The sequence below is a fragment of the Zonotrichia leucophrys genome, chromosome 8 (assembly GCF_028769735.1).
Source record: "Zonotrichia leucophrys gambelii isolate GWCS_2022_RI chromosome 8, RI_Zleu_2.0, whole genome shotgun sequence".
NCBI classification, from domain to species: Eukaryota; Metazoa; Chordata; class Aves; order Passeriformes; family Passerellidae; genus Zonotrichia; species Zonotrichia leucophrys.
The window spans coordinates 27,072,429-27,095,953 of record NC_088178.1 but is presented as its reverse complement, the minus strand read 5'-3'; positions in this window follow the sequence as shown (position 1 = coordinate 27,095,953).

Below are 23,525 nucleotides of genomic sequence, written 5' to 3'. Positions count from 1 at the left end.
TTAAAATCAGGTTGGGAGGACTCATGGGGTTTAATTCTTGGTGTTCAGTGCTCTGGGGTTATTGCACCACCCAGCTGATGGGATGGAGTCACACCCTGCTCATTCCAAAGCCAACAAAGTGCTTTGGGCTCACTAAGGACACAAGAGAATGTTTTGCTGAGTGTGGGATGTCCATAAGTCACCTCCATGTTGAACTAGTTGCCAAAATGCTGCTTTGTAGTAGTATTTGTAGTGAATTTGTAGCATTATGATTGGAGCTTCTGGTTTGCTCACTGCAGGAACACTGCCTCACCCCATTCCTGGTGAGGATCTCAAATATAACATTTCACCCATTTTAGAGGTGTTTTGGGGAATAATGAACTTGTCCTAGGACACGAGATCTTAAGCATATGCCAAAATTTGAAATGCCTCAATAACAACTTGCTGCCTCATTCATCATTCAGTGTGTTGACCAGTACATCTTAAAAAAACCTGGAGGCATGGAGTGAAATGCCACTCCAGGGATGGCAACATCGGTTTTAGCATGAACTTGGGAGAACTGCTCCATCACGCATTTGTTTTTAAATATGGCATGAAAGGTTATGGCCCCAGTGCATCTTGTTTCCCTGGCAGAAAGGAAGGATGCTTGAAGTTGGCTACAGAACTCTCTCTTGCTTGTAAAATGTTGTTGCTCCTATATATTTTCAGCTATTCATGAAGTGTATTGCATATATAATTAAAGCATTAATAAAAATAACAGCAGGAAGAGTTCATCAGCAATTCAAATACAAATATTTGTGAAAATCTGTCTTCTCCAACATGTTCCTTTCCCCTCTGATTTTTTTATTTTGGGTAAAAATATCATAAGCAACATTGCTTAACCATTTTCACAGCTCCAGGATCTCTGTAGGACAGTAAATTTATTTCTCTATTGAATTAATTTACCATAGATTGTGCAAGTTCATTATTGTTGTGCTCTTCAGGAGACATCCCATATATATTCAGGGTAGGGGAGGCTCCTGACTGGGATTGTGTCCCCATTCCCACTCCAGCACTGGGAGTTCATCCAATGATTTGAGGGCAAACCTCACACTCCTCTCTATGGCTTGGCACTTCACAGAGAGCACTGGGCATCTTGGTCATGGTTTTCTATCTGAAAAATTACTTTTTGGAGTATTGAACTGAACCACAGCTGTCTGGGTTGTGTTGGGCTTGAGAAGGCAGCCAGGAGATCCCACCTGCCATTTCCCAGAATTTTGGTGGCACTTGTGTGCTCACCTTTCACAGCTGACATGGAAATTCTCAGTGAGTGGATTCATCTTTGTAAGAACCCTAAAAACCTTGCAGCCTGTGCCTCCTTCCTGAGCTCATAATTTATCTTTTTAAAGTGCTGTCAGATGAGCTAGACTTTTCTAATTCTGGGTTACTAAATTTCCTCAGGATAGAATCTAAATTGTGCTTTGCCCCTTATTACTCTGGTCTTTTCTGTGTCTGTGGCATTTAGTGTACTCCTAAGCAAAACACTTGGACAGTCTGCAGCACTGGTGTGTTGTTTTGGGTAAGGATCACAGCATTGAGCCAACAAATATGTCCAATGCATTGGTTGGAAATAGGTTCCCTTTATAACAGATGGATTAAAAAAAAAAGAAGGCAAAAATGTGAAAAATGGCTGATACGGAAAGCACTGCTCACTTCTTTAGTTAAAAGGACCCCTTTGTTAGATGTGGTTTTTCTGCTTTTCTAGTTTACTTTCAGTTTTTTGTTAGTGGATGAGTCCATGGTCCTGGAGAGAAGGGAATCCCTTTCTGGAGGCTCCATAGCCTTGCTGTGGTTTCTCTGCATTTTTAGACTAATTTAGCATTTCTCTAAGTGGCATCTTTAGAGTACTCAGCTGTGAGGAGGATCTTTGTTTTGAGAATAGAAAGAGAGGATTTGAAACACTGACTGCTGCAGGATACTGAGCTCTAGTGCTGGCAATCCCTGCTCCAGGTTATCTTTTTTCATGTCTGACTCTTTGAAGGAGCAGTGGTCTCTTCCCCCCCTTGCATTTCACACCAAGCACCCAAGATTTTGCAATGAATCCCATGCTTTTATTGCAGAAATGGCCACTGTTTACCTCCAGCCCAGGACACTGAGCCTGGCTGTGAGGAACCAGCCACCAGAGGCTGATTTGGTCCCTCTCTGAGCAGAGCAGATCTGCTTTCTGCTGTTCTGTCTGTCGATTGACATTAATCCCCTAATTGAAGCATCCAGTTTTGGGATTAGGCTGATATTTATCAGCAAAAACCTGCCAAAGAAGCACAGATTTGTGGTAAATGGTGATTTAGACCAACCCTGCCAGCTCCTCCAACACACATCAAACTTTTCCCTGTTTCTTGCTTCTTTACATCTTCCTGAACTCACCGAGCTAAGCTTCTGCACATGTTAGTGTAAAACTGCTCCAGTCAGTTCTGTGACATGGAAATGGATTGGCTTGGGCAGGCATGGACTCAGAGTGTGAAAGAAAATAGCCTCTGAAATTCACAATCAGATAAATTGAAGGGTTTTGGGTTGGGATTTTTTGGGTGTCTTTTTATTGTTGTTGTATTGTTTTATCTATTTTTGCCGGCAAAGCCTAGGGTTGCAGTAGGTTAAAAAAATTAATTGAAGCATCTAGTTTTGGGATTAAGCTGATATTTATCAGCAAAAACCTGCCAAAGAAGCACAGATTTGTGGTAAATGGTGATTTAGACCAACCCTGCCAGCTCCTCCAACACACATCAAACTTTTCCCTGTTTCTCGCTTCTTCACATCTCCCTAAACTCACTGAGCTAAACTGCTGCATGTGTAAATGGAAAACTGCTCCAGTCAGTTCTGTGACATGGAAATGGATTGGCTTGGGCAGGCATGGACTCAGAGTGTGAAAGAAAATAGCCTCTGAAATTCACAATCAGATAAATTGAAGGGTTTTGGGTTGGGATTGGGATTTTCTGGGTGTCTTTTTATTGTTGTCTGTATTGTTTTATCTATTTTTTGCCGGCAAAGCCTAGGATTGCAGTAGGTTAAAAAAATTAATTGAAGCATCTAGTTTTGGGATTAAGCTGATATTTATCAGCAAAAACCTGCCAAAGAAGCACAGATTTGTGGTAAATGGTGATTTAGACCAACCCTGCCAGCTCCTCCAACACACATCAAACTTTTCCCTGTTTCTTGCTTCTTCACATCTCCCTAAACTCACTGAGCTAAACTGCTGGACATGTTAGTGTAAAACTGCTCCAGTCAGTTCTGTGACATGGAAATGGATTGGCTTGGGCAGGCATGGACTCAGAGTGTGAAAGAAAATAGCCTCTGAAATTCACAATCAGATAAATGCCACCAACCAGAAACTCAGTTTGTAACAGCAACATGAGCCGTTTTGGGAAGAGAGAGCACAGAAGCTTTTGCTACCAGAAAATGCAAAATTACTCAAAATTCCCTGAGCTGAAGGTTGATCTGAAGATGATGAGCAGTGCCTTTGCCATTGGGTTGGTGAGTGAGTTCAGTTTGTTCCTAAGACCATCACCAGGAATTTCAGGGGGGGAGGCAGCCACCTCTCTTCACTGCAGGGAAAGCAAAATAAGGTTGACATCATTTTATCAGAAGCTACCTGGGTTTATATTCTTAACTCAGTTAAATGTGGTGACAGGGAATGTCAAACTGCTTATCTCTGACAGAACATTTTCTTCAATTCCTTACAAATACCTTTAATTTGGTGTGTGATGCTTCAGTTCTTTTCAAATGTGTTGTCTTCATATTTTCTTACAGGTGATTTTCCCCTTTGTTTCCATTTAATTTTCATTATTTTGCTATTCTTCACAGTATTTCCTTTCTGGCTTCAAAAGGGAGCTAGCTAGGTAAAGTGAATTATATCACAAAATGGAAAAGTAGTGTTAGCCAAACGAGATGTTGCTTTTTTTCCTTCTGGATAGAAGCCATTATTTTCTAGTGCTGCAAGAATTTGAATGCTTTGAAAACATATGTAATTGAATGAAGCTCTACAAAATTCCTTAAAAAAATAAAAAGCCACAAACATGCTTTGAATAAGAATTGAATGTTGTGATGTGTCTCTTGGATGTGGTTAATATCTTCTGGAGATTTGCTGCTCTAGAACCCCTGTGACAATCCCAGCAGGATTTGTGCTGGGAAAGGAGTGTCATCCATTCCAAACTGCCTCAAGTTTGGGGTTGAGATTGGGATTGGGATTTTTTTGGATGTTTTTTGTTGTTGTCTGTATTGTTTTATCTATTTTTGCAGGCAAAGCCTAGAACTGCTGTAGGTTAAAAAAACTAGAAGAGAAAGTAAATAAACCTTAGCTTTTTGATTTATGTTCATTTCACAGCTGTTTTGGTACATTCTGTTTTGCTGTCTTTTAGGTAGCTGGAAAAACAAATTTGGAAATTAGGCAAATATGATTATATAAAATGACACACAACTGAGAAATCTAAAATCTGAGGAGCAGGTGAACTGCCTGAAACAACTTACTCTAGAGTATTTTTGGCTGATTTCTTAGTCTGACTCACTAAGACAATGTCATGTCCTGTGACTGAGTTTTAACTGAGGATGTCTGTCTCTTTTTTTTAATATTTAAATGTTTTTAATGTTCTGAATGCACCCCAAGGCTTTCCAAACCTGAGTGAGATGGAGTCTTGACCTCAGAGACAACTTTGTAGAGGTAAAGGCAGCATTAAAATCCTCATACAAAGAAAATATTGACTGATTTATGAGGGATCCCTGTATCTTTAAATCATCCTTTCAAAACATGTTATGTCAGCATAAAATTTCATGGCAGGAATAGTCAGTTTTAACCCCTTTTAGCTTTTCAAAGCTCAGATAAATCACTTTTGAATTCTATGTGACTCGTGAAATACAAGTGTCAAGCAAGTTAGACTCAAATACTGCTTGTGTTATGGGTTGTGGTGATTCTCATTGCTTATGCCCTGGAATAAGAAATGAATAAATGAAAGATAACAGCTCCCAGTTGTAGCAGAGGTGAGGAACAGGTGATTCAAATAATTCCCATCTTGGATTTATGTTTTTAGATGAGCAATATTTCATGGGGTTTTGTGAGGGGGAAGAGAAAGAGAGGCAAAATTGAACAGAAATCCCAATAGATGCACTGGAGAAGCAAGAAAACCCAAAAGCAAAGTAGAATCCTCAGCAATTATGAAAGTGCTATGAAAAAATGGATGTGGGCCAAAGACCTTGGTGGGATCCCACAGTGCAGGAGTGTTGCTAGAGCAGTGAAATCCCAGGTAATATTGGAATTAGGGAATTGGGGGAAGCTGGGGCAGCTTCACTTGGTGCTTTCCAGCAGCACTGACTCAATATCAGCCTGTCATGGGACTGGGCTGTGTTTTTTCCTTTGCAATAGTTACTCCATCACAGACAGGGTTGTGTTTCATTAAGATTTCAGTATTGTATTTCATTAAGATTTGCTGTGTAATTAAATCTTGAGAAGTTGTGCTTCACCCAGTCCTTCTGATACACAGCTGATAGACTTTATAATTTGGGATGTGTTTCATATTTGGGAAATGAAATGCCAGTGCTTCAAAAGGCTAGAGAGAATAACACTGAAATTTATTAAAACATTCTATAATTATTGTTAATGAATGGTGGGCTGGGTTTTTTTCTTTTAAATGAGCTGTCCTTAAGGCACAAATGTGCATGAAGAGGTATTGCATGTTTCTGGAGCCTTTTCAGATTCCCAGCTGCCAGCCTCTTGTCTGTGCATGAGGATCCTGGATGTCTGAGGGGTTGTGGAGTACAAGCTGCTTATTCTATTTCATGGCATTTCTCAAAGATATAAACCATGTTTTCATTCCTGAATTCAATAAAACCCAAATCATTTTAGCTAAAATTGAATTGTTCCCACGTCTGCGGCTGAGCCATGTGGAGAGGGCGCGACTGGCGGAGGCACTGCTGGATTTCCAGTGGAATTCTCCATCCTGCCTCCTCCTGACTGATGCTCAGCCATCTCACAGACCTGAGCACCAGCCTTTTTTTTTGTGGTAGAACACATCTGCTTCATTCTCCTGTTCAGAAACACATCCACCAAACTGTTGGAAGGTTTTGGCTGGCGTGCAGCAGGAATTTGGGCAGGAATCCCTGTAACTGAACATGTTCCCATCAGCTGCCAGGGGCCTTTTGTGGGGTTCTCTGGGAGCAGTGGTTGCCAGAGCCATTAGGGATCATCTAATGTGGGATGCAGACACCCATCTGCAAAGGGAGCAGGTCAGGATCTGGGATGACTCTTCTTTCCAAAACAAATGTGTTCCATCTCATCTCCTTTACCAAAATCACTATCATCTAATTTTTCTCTTTATTCAGCCTATTTTCTCTGTTTTTTCTTTTCTTTATATTTTTCAACTCCTTCCTTTGAAAAAGCCTCATACAAAAGGGAGAGATGGTAAAGAGACAAAGACCTCAGTGAAAATTGAAAGTGGGAAAAAACCTAATCAGCTGGGATTTCTTTTTCCAGTTTGGGTGAAAATGTACATAAATGTACTCCACAGACTTGTCCAAATTAAGAAAGGATGTTTTGTTCAAAGTATTTTCATTTAAATATTTTTATTTGCTTTACTGTGGTGCATAACTGCTGTTCAGCATTGGTAAATTCTACCTAATCATCCCTAAAGGCCCAGGGGCTGTGGAATTGAGCCTGAATTTGTTTCATGGGGAGCAGAGCTGGAGAGCTGCATCTCTGGGCCAGTCCTACATTTCTGCTCTTACAGATTTCAGGAGCATGCTAATAGGATTAGGTACTACAAAGCTGTCTTGCATTCAAAATTAATATCAGAGGGAGTGTGCTGTGGAACAGAATTTCTTGCATAGAGTGCTGATAACAGAAGCACAAACTCACCATGAGATTCCACTGCCTCATCACCATCCCTGCTCTGAGCTATTCCATAGCTTTGGATCGCTGCTATCCCAAACCCTTCTCCTTTTCACATGGATGTTTCTCCAGGAGATCCCCTTGGGATGGACCCTCTGGACCACACACAGATCCCCTCGTGCTGGGTGTTGTAGATGTGGCTGGGTTGGGATGCCTTGGTCTGGCTGTGTGAGCAGCACATGCTTAATTTCTGAAAATACCTTTAGCTGGTGATTTTGCAAAAGGCTTGGTAAGGTTTGTCTCAGGCCAGTATGTTTCCTAAAATGAGTGATATTTTTATTCTGCTGCTCGCCCCCCAACCTCCTTTCTTTTTATTCGTTTTGCAAATTTCTACAGCACTGCAACCAGAAATGTAAAATTACCAAGTCAACATATGCTGGGTTAAAAATAGAACAAACATCAAATTCCTGCTAAGGGATACAAAGCTGAGTTTCAGACAATTGCAAACAGGAATTGACACTTGTTCCAGCCCAGCATCCTCTCTCCAGCCGTGGCCATGGGCTGGGGGAGCATGAGCAGGGTAGGCACATGTGGTGCTTCTCCTCTGATGCTTCCCAGCTTCCAGCTGCTTTCTGCTCAGGGACTTTGTGCCAGGAGTCATTTCTGTGTAGATAGCAAGCATGAATAGATTTTCCTTCTGCAAACTTAATCTTCTCTAGCCTTAAGCCAGTGCAGGCTTGTGACATGCACAGCTTCTCTTGTTAGGTACAAAATTCACCTTTGTTTGTTTGTGTGTTAGACATGGCCACAGTTTGGTTTAAGGGTCTTTGTGTCAGTAGTGGAAAATTCCACCAAGAAGCTGTCCCCATCCATGCTGCCCATGCTCTCTGTTTCCTTTCCCCCTAATGATTCTTAGCATTTGATCTGCTGTCTTTTTTCCTTTGCCTGTTGGTAGCACTGGGCTGACATTTCCATGGTACTGTCCATTATAAATCCAGGATTTTACTCCCCTGCAGTTGTGGTTGGCTCAGAGTCCATCATTTCATATGTGAGGTTAGGATTGTTTTCCCCACATGCATATTTGACATTTATCTCTCTTGAATTTCATCTGCCATCTCATATGTCAAATCATTTCATAAGGTCCTTCTGCAGTTCCTCACAGTCAGCCTTTGTCCTCATTACCCTGGATAAATTGATATCAGCAAACCTCCTCCCCCTGCTGTCCAAGAGGATGTTGGAGAGTGTAGATCCCTAATTTGACCAGTGAAGGAGGCAGGATTTCAGTCCTGCAGGTCTGGGCATCTCCCTTGGTTAATTTTACTCAGTATTGCTTTGATAAATTCGGTATGCTGGGAGATGAATCCATGTGTGTCCTGTTTGCTCCAATGAGTTTTGTTTACAAGAAACCAGAACAAACTATGGCAAAATGACTGCTAACACTTCAGCTTTTGATGTTCATCATGTGTGCTTGTCTGAGTCCCTGAGTTAGTGGCTGGGAGAGAAGCAGCAGAGAACACAGATCACAGAAAAAATTTCCTGAACTGTTCACAGTTTAATTCTGTGGATAACATGAAAAGCACCAATACAGCCTGGAAAAGAAATGGAGGACTCAGAGGTGTCTCCTCTGATGACTGTGATGTAGGTGACTTGGAAGAAATGTGTCACTGGTGTATTGCACTGCTTTTCAAAATGGGCACAGTCAGAGTTGTAGCAGGAAGGCAAAGACCAAAGAGGATTTGATCAGGTACATGAATATACAGACAGGAGGGGGAACATGGTCCTGTGAAGCTCCTTTGCATTCCCCTCTCCTGCAACAGTAGCTTTTATTTCAGCTAACACAAAGCCTCAGTGGTTTTTGGCAGTATTTCAGGCAAATCTTCAGATAGGGATGAACTGTTCTTGAACCAAATCTCCAAAGGATTTGGCACAAGTGTGCTCTCCTGCAATATGAAATGTAGATTTTTGCTCAGTATTTATATTTGAATAGACATTAATGAATGCCTAAAGAAAATCACTATCTCCACTCTTTCTCTTGCTATTTGATTTCCCTTTGTCTGCTTAATGCTCATGCAGATTGTACTTATTGTACTGGGAAATCCTACCTGGTGTCAGTGTCCCTGCTGGGGCTGGGAGCTGCTGAGGGGGAAGGTGATGCAGCAAAACATTTGCTGATCAAGAGTACCAGTTTCAGTCCTGCCTGTCTGACGGTGATGCCAAACTGGAGGAAAATCCATCCCTTAATTTTTTGGGTTTACTCTTAATCTTTCCTGTGAGTCTGCTACCAGCACCACAATGTGTGGAGTTGCTCTATGGGTATCACTGAGAGGAAAAAGTACCACAGAATCCTGGAATGCTTTGGGCTGGCTGACCTTAAAACCTTTAAAACATTGAAATTCCACCCCCTGCCATGGGCAAGGACACCTTCCACTATCCCAGGCTGCTCCAAGCCCTGTCCCTCCTTGCTTTGCTCACTTCCAGAACCATGGCAGTGAAGCATCACAGGATAACAAAATACCTGTTACCCTCTTGGCATTGCTGAGTCAGTAGATTTATTGCTCTTTTATGTTCTTTAAGGGTGGTTTTTATGCACCACCTGTCAAATTGAAAGTCCTTGGAACAGATTAGCCCTGCAGAAGGGATGCCCCAAGTTTCCTGTAGACTTTGCACATTGCCCTGAGTAATGATTCTCTGTTAATGAAAAATTGAGTTTGTTTCATTCGCTGTCATGTTTGAAGCACGAGGATATTTTTCCTTCCCTAGGACTGGTTACATTTTAATGCATGTATTCAAAATTCAAGTCCAATCTGAAATGACCTATCAGCTATGATATAGTCAGGGGAAAGCATCAAAACATGATGCATTGAACATATTTTACATTCCTAGCCTAACAGCATCCTTGAGTTGATTTTATGCAATACATATATCCGATATTTGATTTTGATGAGAGGGGCTGTAGATGCAGATGTACTTCTCTGTGAATATATTTTGGCACTGGTAGAGCATACATTGCTTTAATTTTGGATGCAGAAATCACACTGATGATTTTTTTAAGCTGTGATTAGGCAAACACAGCTGAAAGGGTCAGGGAAACTGTCCATAATGACTTTTTAGAGTTTAATATGGAAGGAAAAAGAAATTATTATAAACCAGGCATGGCATGGTAGGTTCCAAAGTATTTCACTGACTTTAGCAGATGTGGCAGGTTCTCAAGTTGTTAATTAACCTTTTATTAATCTCTTTTTTCAGTTAGACTGTCAGATATGTAAAAATATTTTATTTAAGATTAGCTGTATCTGAGTTGTGTATCTCAGAAGATATTGCAACTATCCTCATAGGCTGCTGAAGTGATAAACTAAATAACATACAAAAAGTGGGTAATTAGAAGCTGCCTGTTTGCTTCCAAATTTCTAATCAGATTCATAACTCCTGCTTCAAATGGATGGAATGGCTTTTTCTTTTTTTTGTGCAAAAGTAAAAAATAAATATTTATCATATCAAAACCATTCCAATATTTCCCTGAGCACATCAGGATTATAAGACAGAGCTTTGTAGCTAAAATGAGTCCCTCAATGGCTTCCTGAGCAGAAAGGAAATATGAAACTATCTCAAAGCAGAAGTTATAAAGAAAATTTCATACATCACACCTTATTAACATGCAGACTTCAAAAGGGATGTTTGAGGATAACTGGAGACATCTGTAAACTCTGGGGCACACTGTGAACCCTGCAATGAGATTACTTTAGCACAAACCACGTCTTGTGGCGCTAACAGAGGTTTGATGGAGAATTTTAAAACTTTCCAATCCCAAGAAAAATGTCAACTTGAGAATAATTCAGCTTGTTGAGGCCTGGAGATGAGGTTTCAGCAGAAACCAGTCTCCCAATCCACTCAGGAGAAATCAGCTGCCCAGGAACCAGGAATTGACTGGGGACTTTCTCCCCTTGTCCCCACTCATCCTTTATCTGCAGAATCCCTTGCCACTGGAAACCCAATTACAGTTTAATAAAGATTCCCCTCAGTGCCTCATGGAAAGCTTTGAAAATGTTTTGCTTAAAGAGAGTTCTGTCCATGTCTGTCTAGGTGGGGAGCCAGGATCTTGTGAGGGTTTTAATGCCGTGTTGCACCCTCTCCTGAAGCAGGATATTGGCTAATCCTGACATTAGTGCTCATCTGGACCAGTCTCTTTACAGCTCCAGGGGCCCTGGGGGTCACACTCTTAGTGCCTGTTTTCTTGTGAGGTTGGATTAGAAAGCTTTTCATTAAAATGAAATGTTTTCTCTATCCCTTTAGTTTTTGGTCTACTTTTCGCATTGTGTCGTTTCAGCCCCAACATATTCAGGATTTTCTCTTCCTTCCATGCATTCCTCTTTTAAAACCCAGCAGGTAGAAAATCACTTTGACTAAAGCTGAGATTCTCACATTAAAAGCTGAGATTGTCCAGCTTTTCAAAGTATGTGATTATATAAAGTATCAAATACTGTGAGAATTGGATTAAAAAACCACGAGGGCTGATATGGAGACAAATGGTAATGAGCAGCAGGAAAAGACAGTGAGTACAAATACAGTAATAGGTAGCAAATGTCAAGAGTTCAGCATTCAATTTTATTTCCCTGTTTTTATGAGGTGATTTTTTATTATATATGTCATGGGGATTGTGTGTGTGTGGTTAAGGGAACGGATGAAAAGGTGTATAGAGGAGAGAGGTTAGGGGTCAGGACAGTCAGAGGAATTTGGGATGAAGAGGATGGGGGTGTAGTCAGGGCATGAGCACCAGTAACACATAAGGGATAGGGATCAGATTGTCAGGCTCTTTGGGATGCTACAGCATTCCTCCAAATTCATGTTTGCCAGCTCCCTCAGGAATTGCACAAGGTTGATTCTCTGGCCCCAGGTGTGTTGCTTCAGGGTATAATAGGGATGGATCCCTATGTCTTCCTTGCATGGATGCAGAAAAAACCTCATGAATAAAACCATAGGTTTGTGTCCATGCAGCTTCTCCTTCCCTCCTTGGGGAGCTGGCTGGTGATTTTAGGGATGAGATCTGATCGTGGAGACTGGGGCTCAAGCACGGTAAGATTTCCACCATATTGCAGCAAAGAGAAGTGTTTTTCCAATTGAGAAGAGTGTCAGGAAAGCAAAGATGTTCCCCAGCATCCTGCTAAGCTGTAGACTCCACCAGAGAAAGGAATAATGTTAATTCCATGGCTTCAAGTGAGCCATTTCCCAACACTGGATTCAGCAGCTGCATTCCAGGGCTGTGGGAGCTGGGTATGGACACTGGCCATGCCTCAGTTGTGCTCTGGCAGCTGCAGCCAGGTACACTCTGTTCTCTGCTGACTTGGTGATTCAGTTTTGCCCTTTTTGTGTTTTTTTAAAAGTCCATTCTGCCTTTTCTTTGTTCTTCTCATCTCTGTGTTCTCTAATGAGTGCCAAAGTGTGCTGTACAGCATGGCCTTGAGAGGATGAGTCAGGAATGGCAGAGCTCCTGCCATCCACACTGACCCACAAACCCTGCTCTGGTTTGAGGATTAAAACCAGCTTCTGACATGATTGTGCTTCTGAAGCTCCTCTTGGCCACGTCTCCTCAGCCTCCTGCCCTCTGTTTGGCAACTTCTGAAGTGCTGCTGCCTTTTGCCCGATTTAGGATTAAAAATGTGTCATTCCTGGCCTTCCCTTATCCTCAGTCCCAGCTTATGTGGAGCAGGAATGACCTGTGGCTTGCTTGAAAATAGGCTTTAGTGAGGAGGGTAGCAGAGATGCCCTGCAAAGTGATTGAATGTGTTGGCAGGGAGTATTTAGTGTGGATTTCATACACAGAGAGCCCAAGCAAGAAGAGCTTCTTCCTCAGGTTTGAGACTGCACTGGTTACACATTGTGGGTTCACTGACTCCTGCACAGCTGGGGAGGTGCTGGGAGAGTATTCTTGAGCACATCCAGAACTCTGCAAAGGGCACTTGTGAAATGTGAAACTCTTCTCTCTCCCATCTTGGTGCCTCATGTTCGTTCCTGCTCCTCCAGTGACCTCTCCATCAAATGTGCTCCATTTAAAGATTCACAGTGAGATCTGTCTCCACTGCCAGCTCTGCAGCAGCAGCCTGCTCTCCAAGAAGCCAAGCTGTGTGCTGTCTGCTCCATCAGTCATTCCCAGCCCGTGCTGACAGGGAGGATTCAGGATGGAGACTTGGCTGCTGACCAGGAGGCTCAAACATGGAATGGGCACAGGGCTGTCCTGTGCTCTGGGCTCTCTGCAAATCCTGGGGGGGAGAAGTTTCCTCTGTTTTTTAAGAAGGTCAACATGTAGCATCCCAAGTCAGGCTTTGTTTTAAATTTAGTTTTCCCCAATTTGGGGCTATCCTATCTTGAAAATTAGCAATTAGCATTTGCTAACAGCAGCAACATTTGGTTGTGGGGGTTTTTTTTCTTTTCATTTTTTGTGAGGGCAAAGTTTTGGGATTGACAGCTTTGGCATCCCTTCCCAGCACTCCTATTGGGGCAGCATTGTGTCTTCACCACCAGCCTTGTGGACATCTTCACCAGAGCCACACCTGTCACCGTGTCTGCTCTCCCCTCTGCTGTCCTCGGGCTCTGTGTGCCACACGCACCCCATGCTGCACCATTGCACAGCATTTAGAGCCTTTCAACAGCCTGGGGCCCTCCTGCATGGCTTGATGGATGAAAGGCTTGTCCAAGCCCTCAGAGGCTGTTTGGAGAAGTCAGAGTGTGACATGGTGTCAGGCTTTCTCATTTTGTGACACGCTGCGCGTGCCACACGCACCGAGGAGCTGCTGTCCCCTTGCACAGCTTTAGAACATTCTGTTTGCTTTCACACATGGCCCTCTGAAAGAGCAAAAGGTGAAAATGCATCATCATCAACTGATCTTCATAGCTGGCTGAGAAATATTTCTTCAGAATTTTTTGTGAGAGTTCCTGGGTTTGGAATCAGGATCGATGACAGGATTTGGGGGTGAGGAAATCAGAGCAGCCTTTCAGGGTGGGGAGCAGGAGCTGTCACCCAGCAGCAGTAATTGATGCATTACTGTCTATCATGGGGAGGCAGGCCTTGGATCAGGTAGATTTGAGACTTTGCAGGGAAAAGCCATCAAGCAGACAGTTATTCCCGTTTTTGCAGGCCTGTCTACAAAAGCGAAACCTCTGATGTTAAGATCTGCAGTAATTTTGCCAAATTGTTTCCCCTTCTTAAGTGAAAATGAATTAAGTCATACTGTGAGCAGTATTGTGGTCAGTGCCTTGTAATGGAAAAATAGCAAATAAAAATTACTCCTCCAGCAATGATGGGTTAATGTCTTTTTAGTGCCAAGCAAAATGTTGATAGTTATTGCTGATGTATTTTTTTAATAATTGACTGGGATGCTTAATAATGCTATGTCTAATTTAGGAATCCAATTTATTGACAAAACCAGGAAGAAATCACCACATTAAACAGACACGAAAATCAGTTTAATGCAATTCATGGGGAGGCATTGTAACTTCACAGCAGGCAAAATATAATAAGCACTAATGTAACCTTGTAAAATAAGGATTAAGTCAAAACCTCCCAGCCTGTCCAGAGTATAGCATGAGATGGTAGGGAGGCTTGGATGCCTTGCTTCAAAGCCTGGGATCTCTGTGTCCACCCAAAAAAGCTGTGGCCTGTTGATCATTGTTTTACTTTTCACCCTTCAATTGAGCTGCCTTCAGTTCCCTTTTCAAAATGTCTTTCCTCTGTGTACTCTTCAGAGTATTTTGAAAAAAACTCTTCCATCGTGGCAGGGCTTCCTTCAATCCTGTTCATCTCCAGCAGCTGAGTCTGTTTAGTGAGTTTATTAATTACCATGTTGGGCTCATTAAAGTGAGCACCTCATTTGGAGAAACCTCCTGGGGACTCCAGCAAATACACACGTACTCATTAGACTGAATGTTTTCCACTTGTAGATCAGCATTTTGATAATAAACACTTCATAATCCTAAGGAAAATGGTGCAAGTTGAAAGTTAGAATTCAGCTGAGGATAGTTTTTTTGAGGGATTTTTCCCCCCATGGGCATCAATATGGCCATTAGCTCTGCAGCTATGGGTCATCAAACAACCAGCAAAGTAATTTCTCACATGATTTCTGCACTGTGCTTAAAGAAATTCACCCCTTCTGTCCTGCTGGTTCATGCAGCTCATTATAGGACATTTGGCTTGGCTGTTGGCAAGTCAGAATCTGAAGGGCCATGCAATTAAATGTGGTTCTGAATTTCCTCACTTCCAGCAAGGGCACAGTCACAGTGCCTGACGTGGTTTAGCACCAGTGGCTGTGCAGTTTAACCCAGCATAGGTGGGAGATCCAAAGTCAGATAAAACTGTGGATTGGGGAACCTATGGCTGGCTTTAAAATTCAGATTAACAAGGTGACAATAAGGTATGGGGTGCCTTGACTGTGATGTCTTCGAGGAGGGCTGCATGTGGAGAGATTTTGCAAATCCTTGTGATGCAGGGGCAGGTCAGCTGTAAACCTGGGAGCATTTTAAGCTGGTCAGTTAAAATGCCTCTGCTGTGTGTAGGACTGTGCCCATTTTTTGGACTCTATCAGGCTGGCTCATTTGCAGCAGCTCTGCAGTTGGGCTGCAGCTGTGGATCCCACTTCCCTCCTGCCTCTGGATGAGCTGTCTGTGACAGCCCTTGAGTGCTGAGGGGTGTAACAGTGTGGTTCATCCCTTGCAGGGAAATCTACTGCACCCTTCTGCTTAATGCTGGAGAAAACAGTCCCAGATGTTTTTTGTTTGAGAGGAGGATGCTTGGCCAGGCTGTTGGAGCTGTAATTTCTTTACCCAAAGATGAGCAGAGCTGTAAAACTGAGCCCCAGGTCACACCATGGATCAGCCTTCAACCTCTCCCTCTTTAAATTTTAAAATCCCAAGGAAAGAGCCTAAAAACAGCTGGGGGATGGAGGCTGCTGGTGCCCTCCTCTGCTCTTGCAAGAGGAAACACAACACCTCCACTGAGTTTCTCTGGGGGCACTTAAGGCAGAGTTTATTTACTGTGTAACGTGGTAGTTTAGTGGGATTCCTGCCTGCTGCCTAATTAGTTCCACTAATTTATTTGGAATAACACTTCCTCCCTTTCTGGTGAATGGCTGGAAGTGGGTTCTGGGAGCCCATCTATTCCCTCATTTAGCCCTTGCACACTTGCAGGATGCTGTGCTCCCTCTGCCAGGCCCATGCTGGAACAACCATTACCTCTGTGAGGATTTTACCTCAGCAATGCCCAAAGGCCCTTGGGGAACAATTGCTGCAGGCTCTGTGCACACAGGAGGTGTCCTGATCCATTTGGAAGCTGTGTGCTCCTGAGGAGCTCCAGTTTAGGGCAGGCACTGGAGCACAGGGGTTCCTCAGAGCCTGAGATTTTTTGTATATTTTAATTTTCTTCTGCTGCATATCCCACTGCCCATTCTCCCTTCCCAGCCTTGCTTATTTATCACCCCTAAAAATGATGCAATTAATTCCATGACATATGCACACTTGTAACTAAAACTCTTTATCTGGAGAGTGATTTGTGCAGAAGCAGACTTGGTAGTGAATATTCCTGTGGAATTGCTGCTTCTCTGCTCTTCTCCATGGACAGCTGGAAAAAAAAACCAACAAACTTTGGGATTTTAATAGGGGGGTGCAAGAGAAGGGATCCCACAGGTGTTGCTGCACAGGAGTTGTCTCTAGGCAATGAGGTTAGGACTCGGCACCAGTGGGTCAGGATGCAAAAATGCCTCATCTGGCCCTAGGAATCAATTCCTGTGTCAGATTCACTTCCTTCACTTCACCTTTGCCAGGTGTAAGCTCAGCCAGGAGGATGCACAGACACCTCAAGCTCACACAACCACATGGATCCTCTCCAGCCTGTCCCAGCTTCTCCTCAGGATTTCCCATCCATTTTAAAACTGTTTCCTACTCAAGGTGGTATTTTTGTCTGGTCATTTCCTTTTTGGCAAAGGGATTTCTCCCCTTCCCTGGCCTGGGAGCTGGAGGGCACTGCAGGCTGCTCTGCCACAGCAGACATTAGCTAATCAGGCTGGCACAAAAATGGGCTGTTATTTATGAAGCCAGCCCTTTTCTAACTTTCCCTTTGTTTATGCAGAGTAATTTCAATGTCATAAATACTAAAAGGTTTACTGCTGGGAGAGGAGAACTTCCCTCATTCATCTCTGCAATTAAACTTCTTGTGCCCATGGTGGCTTTTCCTTTTAACTGCCTTTTAGGATGGAATCCAGGATTTTAAGAGGTTTCACTGACTGAATGTTTTTAATGAGGTCAAAGAGTTTTTGAGGGAATTTGGAAGACAATTTAGGGTTTTTTTTGTTTTCTTTGCAGGTTTAGGCTTCATTTTTCAGCACAGTCCTTGAGTTCCTGAGTGACTTAGAACAATTTTTTTTTCTGTGTCTTACTTTCACTAAATTTCTAACACTACAAATGTTATTATTGATTTTAACTGTCTTTAAAGTGTCCAGAGCTGTATGTGAGCTACCCTAGAGCTGGGTGCTCTCCCTGTAACCACTCAGCTGCTCCCTTTCTTTCTTTTTTGTACAATCTCTGCAGCCTCTGGGCTTATTCTGGAAATGTGTCACACAATAGCAAATATTCTAAGGAAAGGGATCCTATCAAAGAATGGGAAAAGTTACTGCATGATAATCTCAAGGAGTGATGTGTGGTGCTTTTATTCCATGGGCAGAGCTCACCACCCTCACAGTAAAGAACTGGGATTCTGAAGATTTGGGGTGGAAAAAACACCCAAGTAAGTTATCTTTGGGCTCTCATTTAACTGCATTGTCCCTTTCAGTCACAGATTTTGTGGGTAAATTTTATCTTGAAGAAGAATATAAAGACATTCCATGGTCACTTTAGGGCTGGACTAGTTTTAAGATGTAAGTATGAAGTTACAATTGCAGGAGGAGCTGGCATGAATCAACCCAGTCTCATTTCAAGCAGCTGTTTAATGAGAGCTTCTTGTAAGATCCCCTGTTAAGAATAGGCCATAATGAGTATGATGAAACCACCTCATCCTTGAAAACAAATTCCTTTTCATGGCTTAATTAAAAGTGCTCCTAGTACTTCTGTGAGCATACATGATAGCTTAGGAAGGCTCTGTTTTAATTTATATAAAGAAGTCTCAATTAAGAAGCTAAATAGATAATATGTTGCTTTAATATTATATGGTGAAAACTGTTATTATTTCTGAACTTCTGCTATCTCCCAGTCAAATATATTTGTCTTAACAGTTTAACAGCTTTCCCTGAGAGACCAGAGTGACAGCCACGTGCTTGTGTGCTTTTAGTTCTGTCTTAATGTGATAGAGCAGACTGGAGCAACTCACTTAGGCATGATTTGTTGGTGAATTTTTGGGGAGATCAATTACAGGTGGCTGAGCCCTGTGAACTGTTCAGACCCAGATATTTTTAGGAACAGGCAGCACTAATTAAAGCTGCCTGTGCAATGAGCAGCAGCGCAGTTTGCCCAAAATTAGTGTAATCTGCTGCAGGAGGGCTCTGTGTTAGTGCACAAGAAGCTGCATGAGCAGGTTTGTCACCTCTCAGTGAGCTGTCCCTGCTCAGGAGAGTTTTCCCAGTGCAGGAAACATCCAGGTGTGGGAGAACAGCCCCTCTCCACACTGCCAGCAGTTCCTGTTCTTTCTGCTTCTCGTTTGCCACACTGGAACATCCCTCTCTCTTTGTGGTTTCCTTGTAAGATGCTAATTAAAGGAAGAAATGTTGGTTTGAGAGAAAACTGCCAAAGTGAGTATTGTAAAAAGGCAACTGTTTCTTTGCATTTGTCTGAAATTGCTGTGCCCTTGGGAGAAGCATGAAGATAAGAGTTCCCCATGCAGGGACTTGCCAGCTGTGATACCTGGGGAGGAGGGGACAGGAAAGCAGATTGGTTCTGTACTGTTTCCTTTGTGGGTGTCTCTCCTGAAATACTGAGAAATCAGTGAATAAATTGCACTGAAACACAGCAGGACCTCAAAAAGGGATTTTTTTAAAAAGAAGAGTGAAGTGCTGAAGGAGGGTTGCTGGCTTGGGTGAAGAAGTTCATTAAACAAGTTATTTCTTTGGGAAATGCCCTGTGTTCTGGCCTGGCTTTGGGCATGGATTGTCTTTTTGGGGTTCATGGACAGCTGGAGAAGAATTCAGAGTTATGGACCCAGCTAGTGAGGAAAAACCTCCCTATTGCTCCCTGTGTAAATGTAGTCCTGCCACAAAGGTATTGTCCTGTTCCTCTTTCCTTCTATGTCTTGTAGCTGCAGCATTCTGATTTCCCAACAGAAGGCACATTTGTAGTTTGGATAAATGTGTTCTGATGTATCACTTGGAGTGTTTTCACATTATCAGATTTTCTGTTCTTAGCAATGACCTGATATCAGTGTGCCAGTGGAGCACGGTGGTTCATCACAGGAAAGTGTGGGAGACTCAAATCCAGGATTAAACTGTGACTTGGTCTGTGCTGCAAACCCCTGACCCCTGCACTGAGACACAACAGGTAGTGTTAGCAAAAGGACTGTTAAAAATGAAATAATGATAAGGAGTCTTTGTTTTCATAGTGATTTCTGGTTTGTCTCCTGAATGATCAGGCTGACACCTTCATGGCTGACCCTTTGCTTTCCGCAGTTTACAGCCCGACCTTCTACTTTCAATTCCATCAACACTGCAGGCTCTAATTTTTACAGATTTTTGGGTTTTCTTGCAAATGTCAGTCACACTGAACAATGTAGGTGTGATCTGTCTTTCTCAAGCCCTGCTTCACACAGAGTTGCCTCCCTGTCTCTCTCAGTGGGTTGTTGCAGACAGATTTGCTTTCATGCTAGGTGGGAGATCAAACCCTTCAGCAGAAACTGCCCCGGGTAGCATCACTTGAAAGTTTTATTAATTGCTCTTTGATGGTGCCTTGGTTTGCTGTTATTCTGTTGTTTCCCCTAAAAAGAGGTGTATTTGCTGTGCTGAGTGATGTTCATAATTGCCCCCCTACTTTGCCAAAATGCCACTTGTGAGAGGCTGAGAGATTGCAAATGTCAAGCGTGGGACCCATGAGGACAATCTACCAGTCACTGCTGAAATGATTTGAACTAGTGAACTCTTGTTAAAACTGTTAATTGCTTTTTTAAAAACACTTAATGGAAATTGCCACATTTAAGTAGCCCATAAAACCACGATGACACCAGCCTTAATCAGGTGTCGCAAAGCACATCCATTATAAGCTACCTGCCCTGAAAACTTTGACAATGGAAATCAGTTGTGACAGCCTGGTGTTTACAGTCCTGCATGTCTCTGGCACAGGAGAATAATTTATTTGTTTTACTCATGAAGAGACTTCTCTCTGAACTGCACCTTTATGTGCAATAAAGCTTATGGAAGAGAATGACCCCAGGGGACTCAGAAGTCTGTAGAAAAGGTAGTGCTGCCTGGTTTGAATATGTCATACTGGGATATGCTAATTTGTTTGGTGACCTTGCTGCAGACCCAGAAAAACCACAGATAGCTCACTGAAAACCACAGTGCTGTGTTTTTCCAGGGATGATTTGTTGATTCCAAAAGCCAAAATGTTACAGGGAGGAAACTCTGGTGCTGGGCAGTGAAATTCTGCTTATTTTAGGTAATATAGTTACTTGGGACTGGATTTTAAAGAGTAACACTTATTTATAGAACATATTTTTAAAAAAATGTTAAATGAGTCAGCTATAAATCCCACTGGAAGCTTAGGTGGGCACTTTATTTGTGAGGATACTGGGAGGTTTCTATTTACCTCTTCAAGCTGCCAAGTCTGATAGGGAGAGTGCAGTGGGAATAACCACACTTCTTCCCTGGATTGTGTATCCACTGGAAAAGATCTTGGGAAAGCAAAAAAGATGGGAGCAAGCTTCAGGTGAAGGTGTTCATGTGCGAGAGGAACATTTATGTTCTGTGCATCCAGGTCAGAGAGAGCTTCCACCTGCTCAGAGCTGGGGATGGGCTGTGCTGGGCTCCCTCTGCTCCCCATGCAAGGCTGTTCCTCTCCTCAAACCTTCCCAAAACCAGGTCATTCATGGCTCTGCTCACAGCAGTCTCAGAAGAGGCCTAAAAACAGAAGTGGCCCAGTGCAGTGACACACTTTCAGCCCATTGCTATGGGTCTTTTCAGGTCATGGCAGCTCAGCAGGGCCCTACCCCAAACCTCACAAACCTGCTCTGTGCTCAGGGTGTTTGCTGTCCAGCCCCTTGCACCTTCACATATCACCTTCACATATTTTATTAAACATTAAAAAACAATATCTGGAATCACTGTTGACGCTGAGAATCCAACAGGGCTGTGGTAGCAGCAGTATTGCCAGAATGGGATGTTTTAAGGAGGGTGTAGTGACAAACACTGGTATGAAAATGCTACAAATCACCCACCCAGTGTTTCCACCTTCATGTCATGTGGAGTTTCTTCAGTACTGTGATGGTGTTTCTTTTTTTTATGCTCCTGAAAGTTTTATACTGGCTCTTGCCACAAGTTATTCGAGGTAACTTCAGGATATGACCTTAAATTCCAGTGATCTCCCTGAAAGACTTCACAGAGCCCTTCCACTTCTTTTGGGGTGAAAGTTCACTTTATTAATCCAATTTAATTTACTGACTGTGCTGATCTTGGGAGGCATAAGGAGGTACTTTTGCTCCTGCAGTATCCTGAACTTTCTCAGAGCTGCTGTGAAGCAGCTCCTTGTCCCTTTGAAGCTGTGAAAGCACATAAATAAAAGTAAATATGAAATAAGAAGTTGTAGGTCTTTACTGCACTTGTGTAATATTTTGTAAAACCTTATTTACCTGTGATCCTGACATTTTATACTATTATTACTTTCTAAAATATGAATTCTGAATAGTGCAGACAGATTACCAGCAGAGCTAAAGGTAATTTAATACAGAAAATTTACAATGGAGCTTGAAAACACCTTTTTTTTTTTGAGGCAACTGTTCTAAAGGAAATGTTCTTAGTCTTCATTCTCCAAAGGGAAATTTTGTCTCTCCCAGTCAGGGCAATAAATAAAGGTGAAAGAACCACTGCAAAAACATCCCTGAATTATTAATTTGCCAGAAACAGCTTCTCAGAAGAAAAAGCCTCCTCAGGATGGTACAGGAATGTAAAATGCTCATTATTCACCAAACACATAAGGACCTGCACAGATAAGTAATGCAGCTGGGTCCTCACAGCTGAGATCAGTGGCAGGTGTGAAGCAGGTTTTGATTTTTGAAAATTAAATATGTCTGGCTCAAGGTATCCCTTCTTTGTGAGTCAAATGGGGAACACCTCTGTTAAGAAATCAAGCTGCTGTGAGGTGCAATGACATACATGCTTTAGTTTTGTATGAACAAGAAAAATTTCCTATTGAAATATTTGGCCCAAAGGATAAAGGCTGCAATCAGAAATGTAACAAAAGCCTTATGAGTCCCAGTCCCTGCTTCTGCAGCCACATATCCTTTCACTGTGGGTATCTTTAAAAATTAAGTGTACAGAAGAGAGGTGAAATATTACCAGTGGATCATTTACTATATCCCAACAGTTCAATCATCAGTGCTGGAAAGTCAATATTATATTAACTTCAAACTAGTCTCTACTGTAGTTCTCCAAAATGATGGAAATTCAGAGGTCCTGGTTTTCTAGCTATGCATTTGGCTGCTTATGAAATGTCATATAAAAATGATGTTTTGGTAAGAGATCATTCCCACTGTTCTCCCAAAGGCAGCAGTTCTGGATTACATCAGGTTTGCTTTCAGAATAGAGTTTGCTACAAAGTATGTCATATAAATTAAAATAATATTGACATAAGGTGGCCAGATAAGGAACCGGGCTCGATGATTCCTATTGGAAATTCCTTGAGTATTTCTCAAATTGAATGTCAGCAATAACTGGTGGATGTCTGTCAACAGATGACTTCCCAGAAGGTGTTTGTTTTCCACCCTGACCTCAGTGGAAGATCATTACCTGGGATATAGATTGTTTCATCTGTATTCTTCCTGCTGCTGCCTAATTGGCATCCACAGAGTGTTTTAACACCTGGATTAACAAAGACCTTTGTCTTCCATTTGCAGAAGATAAAAAAGGATTTGAGCTTTTTAAACTAAATGTATTTTACAGTATGGTAATAGATGAAACTGCTTCCTATCATATAAAATACAGTCAATTTTTGCCTAAAGCTTCAGGGGCTTCCCTCCAGCCCTTGGTCACCTTCTGTTAAGCAGCCTGGGAGTTTGCCAACGGAGCTGGAAAATCTGAGTTTGATCCCCAAACCACTGGATCCCAAACCAGTGAAATAATTTTGTGGAAATACTTTTAATTTTGTAGCACATCAGCACATGGCAGGTGTGTGTGTGGTGGCTTTGTTAAAATGCTGTGGGTTTTAGTCAATGTAGATCTGTGTGAGTCCCAATCTGCATTTCTGAAGGCTGATATCCTGCTAATGTCTGATTCCAGTATTTGTACAGTTCACAGGAATCCTTCAAGGGTTTATTTGCTCTGTGTTCATCGGGGATGGAGTGAGTGTACCATGTAAAATAATATGTCAGCTCATAAACTGCATGTACAGTGATGAGATGTGAGCTCGTTTCACTTTTATCACAGGACCTTGAATCAGGCTTGTTCTGCTGCCAGGTCCCCAAACGCCTCCTTGCAATGTGCCTGGAATTCACTGCTCTGGAATTGTGTTTTTTGGTGCATCCTTT